Source organism: Phyllobates terribilis, unplaced genomic scaffold (assembly GCF_046119375.1).
Source record: "Phyllobates terribilis strain yellow unplaced genomic scaffold, ASM4611937v1 Scaffold_3__8_contigs__length_932513732, whole genome shotgun sequence".
Classification (NCBI taxonomy): domain Eukaryota; kingdom Metazoa; phylum Chordata; class Amphibia; order Anura; family Dendrobatidae; genus Phyllobates; species Phyllobates terribilis.
Genome location: NW_027362763.1, coordinates 878,331,921 through 878,344,522, shown reverse-complemented (window position 1 = coordinate 878,344,522; position 12,602 = coordinate 878,331,921).

Below are 12,602 nucleotides of genomic sequence, written 5' to 3'. Positions count from 1 at the left end.
GAAAGGAAGTAGACATCTTAGTTTGGTCTTTCTTCTGCAGATGTTACTCCCCCCCCACCGCGGGGGGGCTTGACCCACCAGCGGACAGGCACCAGTATTTGGAGAGGGGGGCTGGCCGTCAGGGTCCACCACGGCTCTGGCACAAACCCGGCGACACGGAGGTTGCACGGGCAGGAAAGGACTGGCCGTGTCGGCTTCCCACTCCAGCGTAGTCCCTCTGCCCGTTCGCGCCCATAACCTCAAAGGGATGCGCAATCGGCTTTTCTTCCCAGGGCTGTTCCCCGCCCAGCAGGAACGTGGGGGAGCTCAGGTCGGCCTTCCACTGTACTCCCTTACCTCCCTCGCCCTCTTTCCTTCTTGCGTTCTCCATCTAACCCCTTGGCTCTGTGGTGTCCGCTCTCCCTCCAGCTCTCTCCTTCTCACAGGTGGACTACCGCGTGTATTCACACTGTGGCGAATCTTAAGAAGTTGTCAAGGTAATGGATAATATGTGCCTCCTTAGAAACGTCCATTACAACCCATTCAAGGAAGCAACTAAATGCCTCAAATAGTGAGCAGGATCTGGAGCACCAGCGATCTATATAGTATGCTCCTTCCCAGAAGCAGCCCAATAGGTGAACACTATTCGGAGGCACAGGTAGTAAGTAACCAGAACGCCACATCAATGTCTGTTTTGGCCATTAGGGTGACCCTTCCCAACTTCTTGATCAGCCTGATTGCCTTGTCAAAGGATGTACAGTATATACTACTGTACTTGGTTCCGCGTCGATGTTGTCGTTTACGGACCTGCCCCTTGGATATGACAAATGGTGGATTATTCGAATGTATTGGGTTCCGTTTTTGGCGCAACTCACAAAGGGGATACCACTACGTCTTGTAAGGAAAGTGTTCTGAATGGAACCGCCATTCTACCTAAAGATATTTCTTTTTTTAATTTTCTTGTCACGACGTCTGGGTGTTGGTAGGCTGATTTTAGATTTTTACTCCAGCCTTTCTTGATTTTAGAAGGGCATGACATGCCTATATCTGTCTCTCCCCCTCCTTTTACTCCTCCACCGCTTTTCTTTTCGCATGACTATATGTACTTGTCACTTTTTGATGTGTTAGTTGTGTCTTCTGAGCAGTTTGTCAGCTTTTGGACACCTTTGAAGTGTTTTCTATGTGTTTTCTATGTGTTTCTATGTGTTTTTGTTTGCCTGCCATTGGTTTTAACGGTGTTCGACGAACAGTTCGACGAACAGTTCGACGAACATACGGGTGTTCGACGAACCGAACCGAACTCGAACACTACGGGGGTGGCTCAACTCTACTTCTCGGTTCTTATCTTTTGTAGTGTCCTTGGCAAGACCGGAATCAGCTGAAATGCATATGCGAGGTTGAACCTCCAGGGGTCGGCAAATGCGTCTACCTCTATACAGGCATCATTTGGGTTCAGGGAGAAGAACTGATCTACTTTTGCATTTTGATGACTTGCAAACAGGTCTACTTCTGGATGGCCCCATCTTCTGGTTATCATCTGGAAAATCACTATATTTAGACTCTATTTGCCTGGATCCACATTCTTCCTGCTCAGAAAGTCGGCCTGGACGTTGACAGAGCCTCTTATGTGGAGAGCTGATAGGGAGAGACGATGTTTCTCAGCCCAAGAAAAAATTCTTATTGAGGCCGCTTTTAGATCTTCATACTTTGTGCTTCCCTGATGATGGAGGTGAACTACCAGGGTCATTTTGTCTGAATAAACCGTTACGTGGGTTCCTTGAACTATGGATGCTGCTGATCTGAGGGCCTCCATCACTGTCTTCAGTTCTTTGAAATTGGAGGATCGCTGGATGATTTCCTGTGTCCAGATCCCTTGGAGGGAAGTCTGGGAGATCATATACCCCCATCCTCTTTTTATGCATCCACTGTTATTGTTGATCCTGAATCCAGGGGGACTCCTTTTCTTAGATTCCCTGGATTGAGCCACCAGGACAGAGAGGACTTTACCTGATCGGGAACCGGAATCTTCTTGCTCAGGGGTTCTGGGGATCCGTCCCAATTTGAAAGGATGTAAGTCTGTAGAATTCTGGTATGGGCCCGGGACCAGGTCATCAACTGAATGCATGATGTCACTGAGCCCAGGACTGACATTTCAAATCTTAAGGACACTGATCTCTGGCTCCGCAGGAAAGCTATTTTGGATCTTAGGCTCATACCCATCTGTGTTAATAAAATCAGTCCGATGTGGTTCCTGAAAAGTCAGACGAGTGTCATGTGAGTGGAACGCGATTTTTATCAAAAAGCACCAGTATGACATTCGTATGACATGCGTATGCAATCCATATTCAATGCGATTTTAACATTAACTTTTATATAGGGTAATTCTCTATATCATTTAAAGATAGTTTTCTAAGTAAATATTCTTCAATACATATATAGATAGAAATATGTAAGCGATATATATAATCAGTGCTTTGTGTATGTAGCTTACAGTACATGTATTTAAGTAATATATAAATTAATGAAAAAAAATGGCGTAGGGTCCCCTGAATTTTTAATAACCAGCTGAGGGAAAGCCGACAGCTGAGGTCTGATGTTTATAGCCTGGGAAGGAGGTAATAATCATGGAGCTTCCCAGGCTATTAATATAAGCTCACAGCTGTATACTTAGCCTTTAGTGGTTATTAAAATGGTGGACCCCCCAAAAATGACGTGGGGTCCCCCCTATAATTAATAACCAGCAAAGGCTAAGGAGAAGGCTGCGGCTGATACTAATAGGCTAGGAAGGGGCTATGGATATTGGCCCCCTCCAAGACTAAGAGCATCAGCTTTCTGCCACCCCAAAAATGGCACATCCATAGGATGCGCAAATTCTGGCTCTTAGCCTTTGCTCTTTCCACTTGCTTTGGTGGGGTGGCAAGTGGGGTAATAGTATTGGGATGGCTGTCAGCTTTTTATTGTCAGCTGACATCAAGCCCAGGAATTAGTAATGGAGAGACACCAATAAGACACCCCCATTATTAACTCATAGTCATATTGTAAAAAATACACAGGCAGAATGAAGACTTTAATTGAAAGAAAGACACAGACTCCTTTATTTTAAATAAATACTCCCCGCACCTTTTTTTCCCATTTATTACTGTAAAAGAAAAAATAATAAACCACCACATTCCTCACCTGCCTGATGAGAATATAATCCATATCTGTCCCCACAAAGATCTCCAGATCTGCTACATCTATACGTCTTCCGAAGTGCCTAAGCAAGAAGAAATACGAATATACGGCCAAATATAATAAAAAATATCTTTATTGGAAAAATATATATATAGATAAATAATCACAACATCATTACAGGTTATGGTGGCACGACATATGTCAAAAGACATTACACAGAGATAAATAAAACATACTTAAAAACAACCACCAGGTGTCACCACAGAATACAGATATCGCATGCCTCATATATCATTATGGACTATAGCCATATCAATTAGGATAATCATATCTGGAAACTGATGAATGGCTACCATAGTTATCACTAACACAACCACCTAAAGATATACACCTTCATTATATATATAAATTATAAGAAAATAACAAAAGAAGGAAATGACACATCAGAGATATGATTCACCTTTGTATTGGGATCGAGACTGCACGCTGTGTGGCTCCCCGACGCGCGTTTCGGCGCTCCTGCCTTTGTCAAGGGGATAGCTGTAACTGGAGATGTGTCCCCTATAAATACACCCACAATGGGGTGGGACCTGCCGCTAATGCCGGAACTAGGTGATCATGTGACCGTTGCCAAGGCAGCACATAACGCTACCCACTATGCACTGCAATCCGGAAACTACATGACCATGTGACCGTTACCATAGCAGCGCATAGCGCTACCCACTATGCGCCGCAACCCGGAAGCCACATGACCATGTGACCGTTGCCATAGTAGCGCACAGCGCTATCCACTATGTATTACAGCCCGGAAACGACTAGGGCGCTATCATAGGACTATAGGGACATATGTATGTTACTATGGCAGCACAAAAAGCTGCCCACCCTGCAAATTGACCCGAAGGTGACGCAGAGTGCCTCACTGCATAACAGACGACGGACTACATCAGCGTCGCAGCAGCAAGCTGCCCAGGACAAGTATGGAGTCAGAAGCCATGGACAGGGAGGCATCCGCGTACAGAGTCATCACAGTAAGTATGTATACGTAACGCACTAAGTGGTGAAACTATAGGGATAACAGCATAAGTAACGATGTGGGGGAAGGAAGGGGGGGGGGAGGGGAGGGGGAAAAAGGAAGAAGGGAGGGCGGGTGAAAGGGGGGGGAGGGGGGAAGAAAAGAGGAGGGGAAAGTGGGGGGGGGAGAGGGAGAAAGAAGAGGAAAGAAAACATCGCACACAGTGATGACAATATACAAAAGATCTCAATACACCCCATTTATAGCACAATCATACTAGCGCAAAGAAGCATATTCTTAACACCTAGCTGACTGATCACTGTATATATAGATTACCCTTGATGCTAGCACCATGTCTATATGTATAAATTGTGCACTTACGACACGTCATGTCACAATATGTAGATAATTGTACATATACTCATAGAGATATAACTCATGTGTTAATAGATATATCATGACTATGACACATGGCATATACACAATATATATAGATCAAATACAGAGAGAAATATTATACACTGCACAATATCAGATTATACAAAAGATGGTAGCTAACAAGAAGTATAGTATAAAATTATACAACAGATGACAACTAACCAGGAGGGATATAGGACATTATTATATAAATAGATTGTACAATTAAATCACAATATAACATAACTTCCCAAAAAAGGATGACATAACACATAGTGTCACATCCAAGCAAGAGGTTGTCCGATACCCAAAAGTAAGTACGAATAATCCACTATGGAAGAAGGATAGGGCAACATGTCACGTAGAATGGTCCAATATGGGAGGGGGACACATATCCAGTCAAAGCCCACGGATTCATAGCACCTGATAAAAAATCATAATAATGTGCACAATTAAAAAACGAAAGAACACAACAAAATTCTCTGTAAAATAACTAACACATATGTGAGATGAAATAACAGAACCGGATTCACAAATATGGGGCAAAGCTATTATGTTCGTTTAGACCATTCGGATTTATTGTATTAAGGGTCCAAATCCACCTTGTTTCCATACGTGCCAGTCTGTGCGAAACAGGACCTCCACGTATACCCACCTCCACTGAATCAATCCCTTTGACTCTTAAAAGCTTTGGATTGCAATTATGGTATCTTTTGAAATGCTTTGGTATTGTTTTTAACGTAGATATTTCATTTTGCTCTGATGCCGCTGATATCCCTAGAACGTGTTCCCTAATACGTGTTTTGAGACAGCGTGTGGTCATCCCCACGTAGATGAGGCCACAGGGACATGTAGCATGGTATATGACATTCTGAGAGCTACATGTTATACGTTTCTTGATATCATATATATGTCTCCCTGTAGAATCTTCAAATGTGGTGCTCCTCACCATGTTAGGGCAGGCCACACACCGACCACATGGGGTACATCCCGTGCGGTTCATAAAATTATCCAAAAAGGTACCAACCCTTCCCCCCTCATAATGACTCCGAACTAGGTGATCGCGGAGGTTTTTACTACGACGAAATACAAGAGTGGGTTTAGTTGTAGTGTACTTAGCTAGCACCGGATCCGCTCTAAGTACCGGCCAGGCCTTTTTTAAGGCATTCCTTACAGCCGGTATTTGAGAATGAAAAGTTGTGATAAACCTAACAACGTCGCTTTCCTTCTTAGTATTAGATTTATACAGTAAATCATGGCGGGAAGAATGTCTAGCTCGATTGTATGCTTTCTTTACACACCTACGACTGTACCCACGTGTATAAAAGCGCTCCCTCAACTCCTGAGATTGCAATTCAAAATCCCGGTCATTGGAGCAGATCCTGCGGAGACGCAGGAACTGCCCCACCGGGACGGATTGGATGACGTGTGGTGGGTGAGAGGAGGAAGCATGCAACAAAGTATTTGATGCAGTAGGCTTTCTATAAATGTTTGTTTGAATGGCATTATCAGGACCACGAGTCAAACACACATCCAAAAATTCGACTTTGTCTGGATTGCAGCAAAACGTAAGCCGTATGTTCAAGGGATTAATATTTAGATCATGAATAAATAGTTCAAGGTGTTCGCGTGGTCCCTGCCAGATCAGGAAAATGTCATCGATGTACCGCGTCCAAAAGAGGACACGGCCTATCGAGGACTCCTGATCCGGCAGGGAGAGGTCCATCTCCCACAGCCCCAGGAAGAGATTAGCATATGAGGGGGCAAAAGCCGCCCCCATCGCAGTCCCCTGGAGCTGTAGGTAGAAGGACCCCTTATTGTCATCACTGTGTGCGATGTTTTCTTTCCTCTTCTTTCTCCCTCTTCCCCCCCCCACTTTCCCCCTCCTCTTTTCTTCCCCCCTCCCCCCCTTTCACCCCCCCTCCCTTCTTCCTTTTTCCCCCTCCCCTTTCCCCCCCCTTCCTTCCCCCACATCGTTACTTATGCTGTTATCCCTATAGTTTCACCGCTTAGTGCGTTACGTATACATACTTACTGTGATGACTCTGTACGCGGATGCCTCCCTGTCCATGGCTTCTGACTCCATACGTGTCCTGGGCAGCTTGCTGCTGCGACGCTGATGTAGTCCGTCGTCTGTTATGCAGTGAGGCACTCTGCGTCACCTTCGGGTCAATTTGCAGGGTGGGCAGCTTTTTGTGCTGCCATAGTAACATACATATGTCCCTATAGTCCTATGATAGCGCCCTAGTCGTTTCCGGGCTGTAATACATAGTGGATAGCGCTGTGCGCTACTATGGCAACGGTCACATGGTCATGTGGCTTCCGGGTTGCGGCGCATAGTGGGTAGCGCTATGCGCTGCTATGGTAATGGTCACATGGTCATGTAGTTTCCGGATTGCAGTGCATAGTGGGTAGCGTTATGTGCTGCCTTGGCAACGGTCACATGATCACCTAGTTCCGGCATTAGCGGCAGGTCCCACCCCATTGTGGGTGTATTTATAGGGGACACATTTCCAGTTACAGCTATCCCCTTGACAAAGGCAGGAGCGCCGAAACGCGCGTCGGGGAGCCACACAGCGTGCAGTCTCGATCCCAATACAAAGGTGAATCATATCTCTGATGTGTCATTTCCTTCTTTTGTTATTTTCTTATAATTTATATATATAATGAAGGTGTATATCTTTAGGTGGTTGTGTTAGTGATAACTATGGTAGCCATTCATCAGTTTCCAGATATGATTATCCTAATTGATATGGCTATAGTCCATAATGATATATGAGGCATGCGATATCTGTATTCTGTGGTGACACCTGGTGGTTGTTTTTAAGTATGTTTTATTTATCTCTGTGTAATGTCTTTTGACATATGTCGTGCCACCATAACCTGTAATGATGTTGTGATTATTTATCTATATATATATTTTTCTAATAAAGATATTTTTTATTATATTTGGCCGTATATTCGTATTTCTTCTTGCTTAGGCACTTCGGGATATATGTTATTTATACGAATGGCCCTAGATACATAGTCCTCTGAATAGGTTCTAATATGGAGATACTTGTTATCTCCTTTATATATGTGTATGGTAACCTATTTTTCGGTTCTAATCTTTCTCCATCTATACGTCTTGCTGAACGGTGGCATGATGCGACAGTTCAGCCTGGCATCCAGAAGAGACACTGAGCTGTGCCTCGTGGTGACGTGAATAAGGTGAGTGGAGTTCATAGACGATGAACTCTGTTCACATCACTGATGTCAGCGGTAGTGGCTTGAGAAAGATTTAACCCGACTGCTCTACCCAGCACCCGGCTACACACTGACAGGAGTGTAATCGTTCCTACAGTGTATAGCACTGAGCTGCCATGAGAGAGGTCATTTGGTTCATTAGCTGATGAACTTCTGTGAACTCTCTCACAGCAGCTCAGTGCTACACACTGCTTGTGTCGTGGCTGTCGTGTGGAGCAGTTTCATCAGTGACTGCTGATGTGACTGCTTTACAAGTGATCCAGATCATGGGACATTATGGATTATTTCATCACTTCGGAAAGGTGAGGGATATGGTTGCTTTTTATTTTTGTTTTTTTTACAGGAGACAATGGGTTCTGGGATTAAGTGTTAGATGAGTATAAATTAGCTTTTTTACAGTCCTGCTCATTTCTATTGGCACCGATAAAGTTTAAGTACATAATGTGGAATACCTCCTGAAAAAAATTAATCAAGTGACAGTTTTTTTGTATAGAGCACTTGTGTTAAATACAAAAGCGCAAATGATAAACAATAGTTTAAAATCAAAAACAATGGGATGGAAAAATAGAATAACTGGTATTGTCACCCTTTACATTAATTTAGTATGGAAACACATTTTGACTCGCCTGTGGTAAATCACAAAAGAGATTCTCCTGTAATAGTCGGTGCAAAGGAAGAGTGGGAGAAAATTCCAACTATGAAGTGTAAGAAGCTTATAGATGGCTACAAGAAAAGTATGGAGGCTGTCATCAATGCCAAGGGGTGTGCAACCAAGTATTAATTAGAGGTGCCTTTATTGCTGCACATGCTGTTTATTCTGTTTCTTCTTTGAAATTGCAAAATTGAAGTTGAAAAACAATATTTTACTGTTGTATTACTTTGGACAACTAATTAAAAAATCCTGAGGATATAACTTTGGTACATTCCCATTTATTTCTTAAGATACTGTACAGTCTATGAAAAAAATGAAGGGGTGCCAATAATGGGGACCAGCACTGTATTTTCTATTTTTTTACAGGTGACAATGGCTTCAGAGATTAAGTGTTAGGTGAGTATAACTGTGCTTTTATTTTTAAATAAATGAGCAAAACCATGTGGACTTTTATTTCAAATAAAGTTTTTTTCATATGCAGTGTCTTTATTTACAAGCTTTTACTGTGGGGTTAGTAATGGGGGCGTCTTTTAGACACATCTCAATTACTAACCCCTGGGCTTCATGTGATCTGCCAATACAAGGCTGACATGAACCTCAACCCTATTACCCCACTTGCCAGCACACCAAGGCAAGTGGGAAGAGTCGAGGATAAGTGTCAGATTTGGCACATCTTATTTTTACGCCATTTCTGGAGCCGCTAACGGCTGATGTTATTAGCCTCGGAGAGGACTAGTATCCATGGCCCCTTCCCTGGCTATTAATATCAGCCCATGGCTGTCTGTTTAGCCTTTGCTGGTTAGAATTTATAGAGGGACCCTACATAATTTTTTTTCTGGGCTCCCCCTGTAAAATAGCCAGTAAACACTAATCAAACAGCTGTGAGCTGTTATTAATAGCCAGGGAACATGTTGGCCTAATGGCCCCTTCCTAGGCTATTAAAATCAGCCAGCAGCTGTCTGTTTAGCCTTTGCTGGTTAGTAAATATAGGGGAATCCCACATCAATTTATTTGGGGGTCTCCCCTATAATAACCAGTAATGGCTAAGCAAGCAGCTGTCAGCTGATAATAGCCTGGGAATGTTTAGGGCTATTGGTCTTCTCGCAGAATATTAACATCAGCCCCCAGCCGTTGGCTTTCCCTCTGCTGATTATGAAAATTATGGAGGACCCCATGCTTTTTTTCTGTTTTTTTTTAATAAATGTAAGTACAGTTAAATACACACCCAAGGTAACCTTAATTCACAGCCTCCAGGTGTTCCAGCAGCTGGACACGCCAGTAACCTTAAAGGTGTTGTCTGGGCAAAACACTCTGTGTAACTGCAGTCTTATGAATCCCCCCAGCGCTCCCACTGTTCGCTGTGGGGATTCGCAAATTTCAGACCCGGAACCGAAGGGTATGTATGCGTCTACATGAGTGGGTGTGGCCTCACTCTCCAGACACTTGTATGGAGCGAGGCTGTGCTCTCTAGTTGGCCATGCCCACTAGATGGCTACATAACTCGATGAGGCGCGCTTGGGTGGTGTGGAGATACCGCCATGGCATCTGGTTTGTATTTTTATCCATTATATATTCGATTTATGTTGAGGAATATACATGTGTTATTAAGGCTGATGTTGAGCAATATACAGTACAGACCAAAAGTTTGGACACACCTCATTTAAAGATTTTTCTGTATTTTCATGACTATGAAAATTGTACATTCACACTGAAGGCATCAAAACTATGAATTAACACATGTGGAATTATATGCTACTAATTGATTCATATTTTGCATTATATACGGGCAATATTGTTGTATATCGAGTTATTTTGTACAGTGTATTATCAGGGATAGAATTGTATAATAGACTTCTTTGAAATTTGACTAAATGCATTAATTCATGCTATGCATTACATATGCTGGTAATACTGATGTATATTGAGCTAACTTGTACAACATACTACCTCATGGCAATAAGATAGTGGTGGACCGCACCACCCTTGTGGTTTTATGGGATTTTTAGGGGCTGTTTTTTAATTTTTACTCTGTTTGCTGTGTTTAAATAATTGTAATAAAGTAACAATATGAAATAACAGATGACTATTTCCTATTAATTGACTACTATGATGTAAGGAGGAAGTGTATATAGGCTATAATAATTTGGGTTACTCCTTATGAATTACCTATGGATCTATATATCCTTTATGTGGTTATTGGAAGTGCATTGAGGTGAAGTGCATTGAGGTGAAGGGTACATTGCTGGAAAAGGAAGAAAAAAAAAAAAAAAACCTCTTTAAATCTCTTAGTTTGCGAGTGTGAACGAGCTGCGTGTGTCCGGAGCGTAAGTGCGAACGAAATGAAGAGGTATTTGGGAATCCTGCAGAAAATACCTGTGTGAATTGCGGTGAGTGCTGCATTGTGACCTGCTGAGTGCTTTTCTATCTGTTTAGATTTATTGGGCTTTTTAAAACCTATTTTCTCACTACAGTTTTAGTTTCTTAGTTTACTACCTGTGTATTTAAGGGTTAACTACATTGCAATAAAATCCTGAGGTGTAGATTTACTCACAAAGGGTTAATTAAGGGGAAGGGGTCATAATTAAGGGTTTATAAGGGGCAGCTGGTTGGACATCAAGTCCTTTGGAAGTGCATTGAGGTGAAGGGTACATTGCTGGAAAAGGAAGAAAAAAAACAAAACAACCTCTTTAAATCTCTTAGTTTGCGAGTGTGAACGAGCTGCGTGTGTCCGGAGCGTAAGTGCGAACGATAGTAAGTGTGTGACTTGTTTTTCAGTGACTTTGGATTCAGGGAGTTTGGAAGGGAGGACTTAGGACTGAATTGCTGACTGTATTTCATTCTTTCTTTACGTTACTTAATTAATTCACCTGACCTACTTATCTGATTCCCCCGTCCATACTTGATACTTAACTGATCCCCCGCCGATATCTAATTGATACACTTGCACATCCCTAATTGATCCCCGTCCATACACCTATATATAAATAATTGTGTTTTGTACTTGTATATATATACTGACTGTATCCCCATATTTAGAATGACGTCCATGTTGGCCAGAGCCGTGCAGTGTACATCTTGCGCAATGTATGCATTCCGTGAGCAACCGCTCGAGGATCCATACTGCTGCGAGAGATGTGAGCATATCGTGCACTTGGAAGCCCAAATTCTGGATCTAAGTGCTCAGATAGCGGTACTGAGGAGCATCGACAACATGGAACGGAGTTTGCTGCTCACCGAGCAGACACTCAATAGGTCAATACTGGGGGTGGAGCATAGAGGGGAAGTGCAGGCTGAACAGGCAGGGAGCTGGATAACAGTTAGGAGGGATAGAGGGAAGAAGTATAGGAAGGCTGGTTCAGAACCGGCATTATTGGAGCACGACAGATCCTCTGACCGCCGGGGGAGTGTATGCTCCAGTAATGAGGGGGAGGGGGGAAGTGTAGGGCAAGCAAGACAGGTTCTGGTAGTGGGTGACTCTATTATTAGGGGGACAGACAGGGCAATCTGTCACAAAGACCGGGATCGCCGAACGGTGTGCTGCCTCCCTGGCGCTCGAGTCCGGCACATCGCGGATCGGGTTGACAGGTTACTGGGTGGGGCTGGCGAAGACCCAGCGGTTATGGTCCACATCGGCACCAATGACAAAGTGAGTGGTAGATGGAGGGTCCTTAAAAATGATTTCAGGGACCTAGGTAGGAAGCTTAGGGCAAGGACCTCCAAGGTAGTTTTCTCAGAAATACTACCAATCCCGCGAGCCACACAGGAGCGCCAACGGGAAGTTAGGGAGGTGAATAAGTGGCTAAAGAGTTGGTGCAAGGCAGAAGGGTTTGGGTTCATGGAGAACTGGGCCGACTTCGCGGTCGGCTACAGGCTCTACCGTAGGGACGGGCTGCACCTCAATGGGGAGGGTGCAGCGGTGCTGGGGAAGAAGATGGCTAATAGGTTGGAGGAGTTTTTAAACTAGAGACGGGGGGGAACCAAGGAAATAGGTGGGATGTGAGGCAAGCAAGGGGGAAGGGGAGAAGTGAATATAATGAGGGTGGAGAGGGGGGTGGGGATAGTACAGTTAGATCGTTAGAGAAGAATAGGATGCTAAATAACCCCAAAGTTTTATCTTGCATG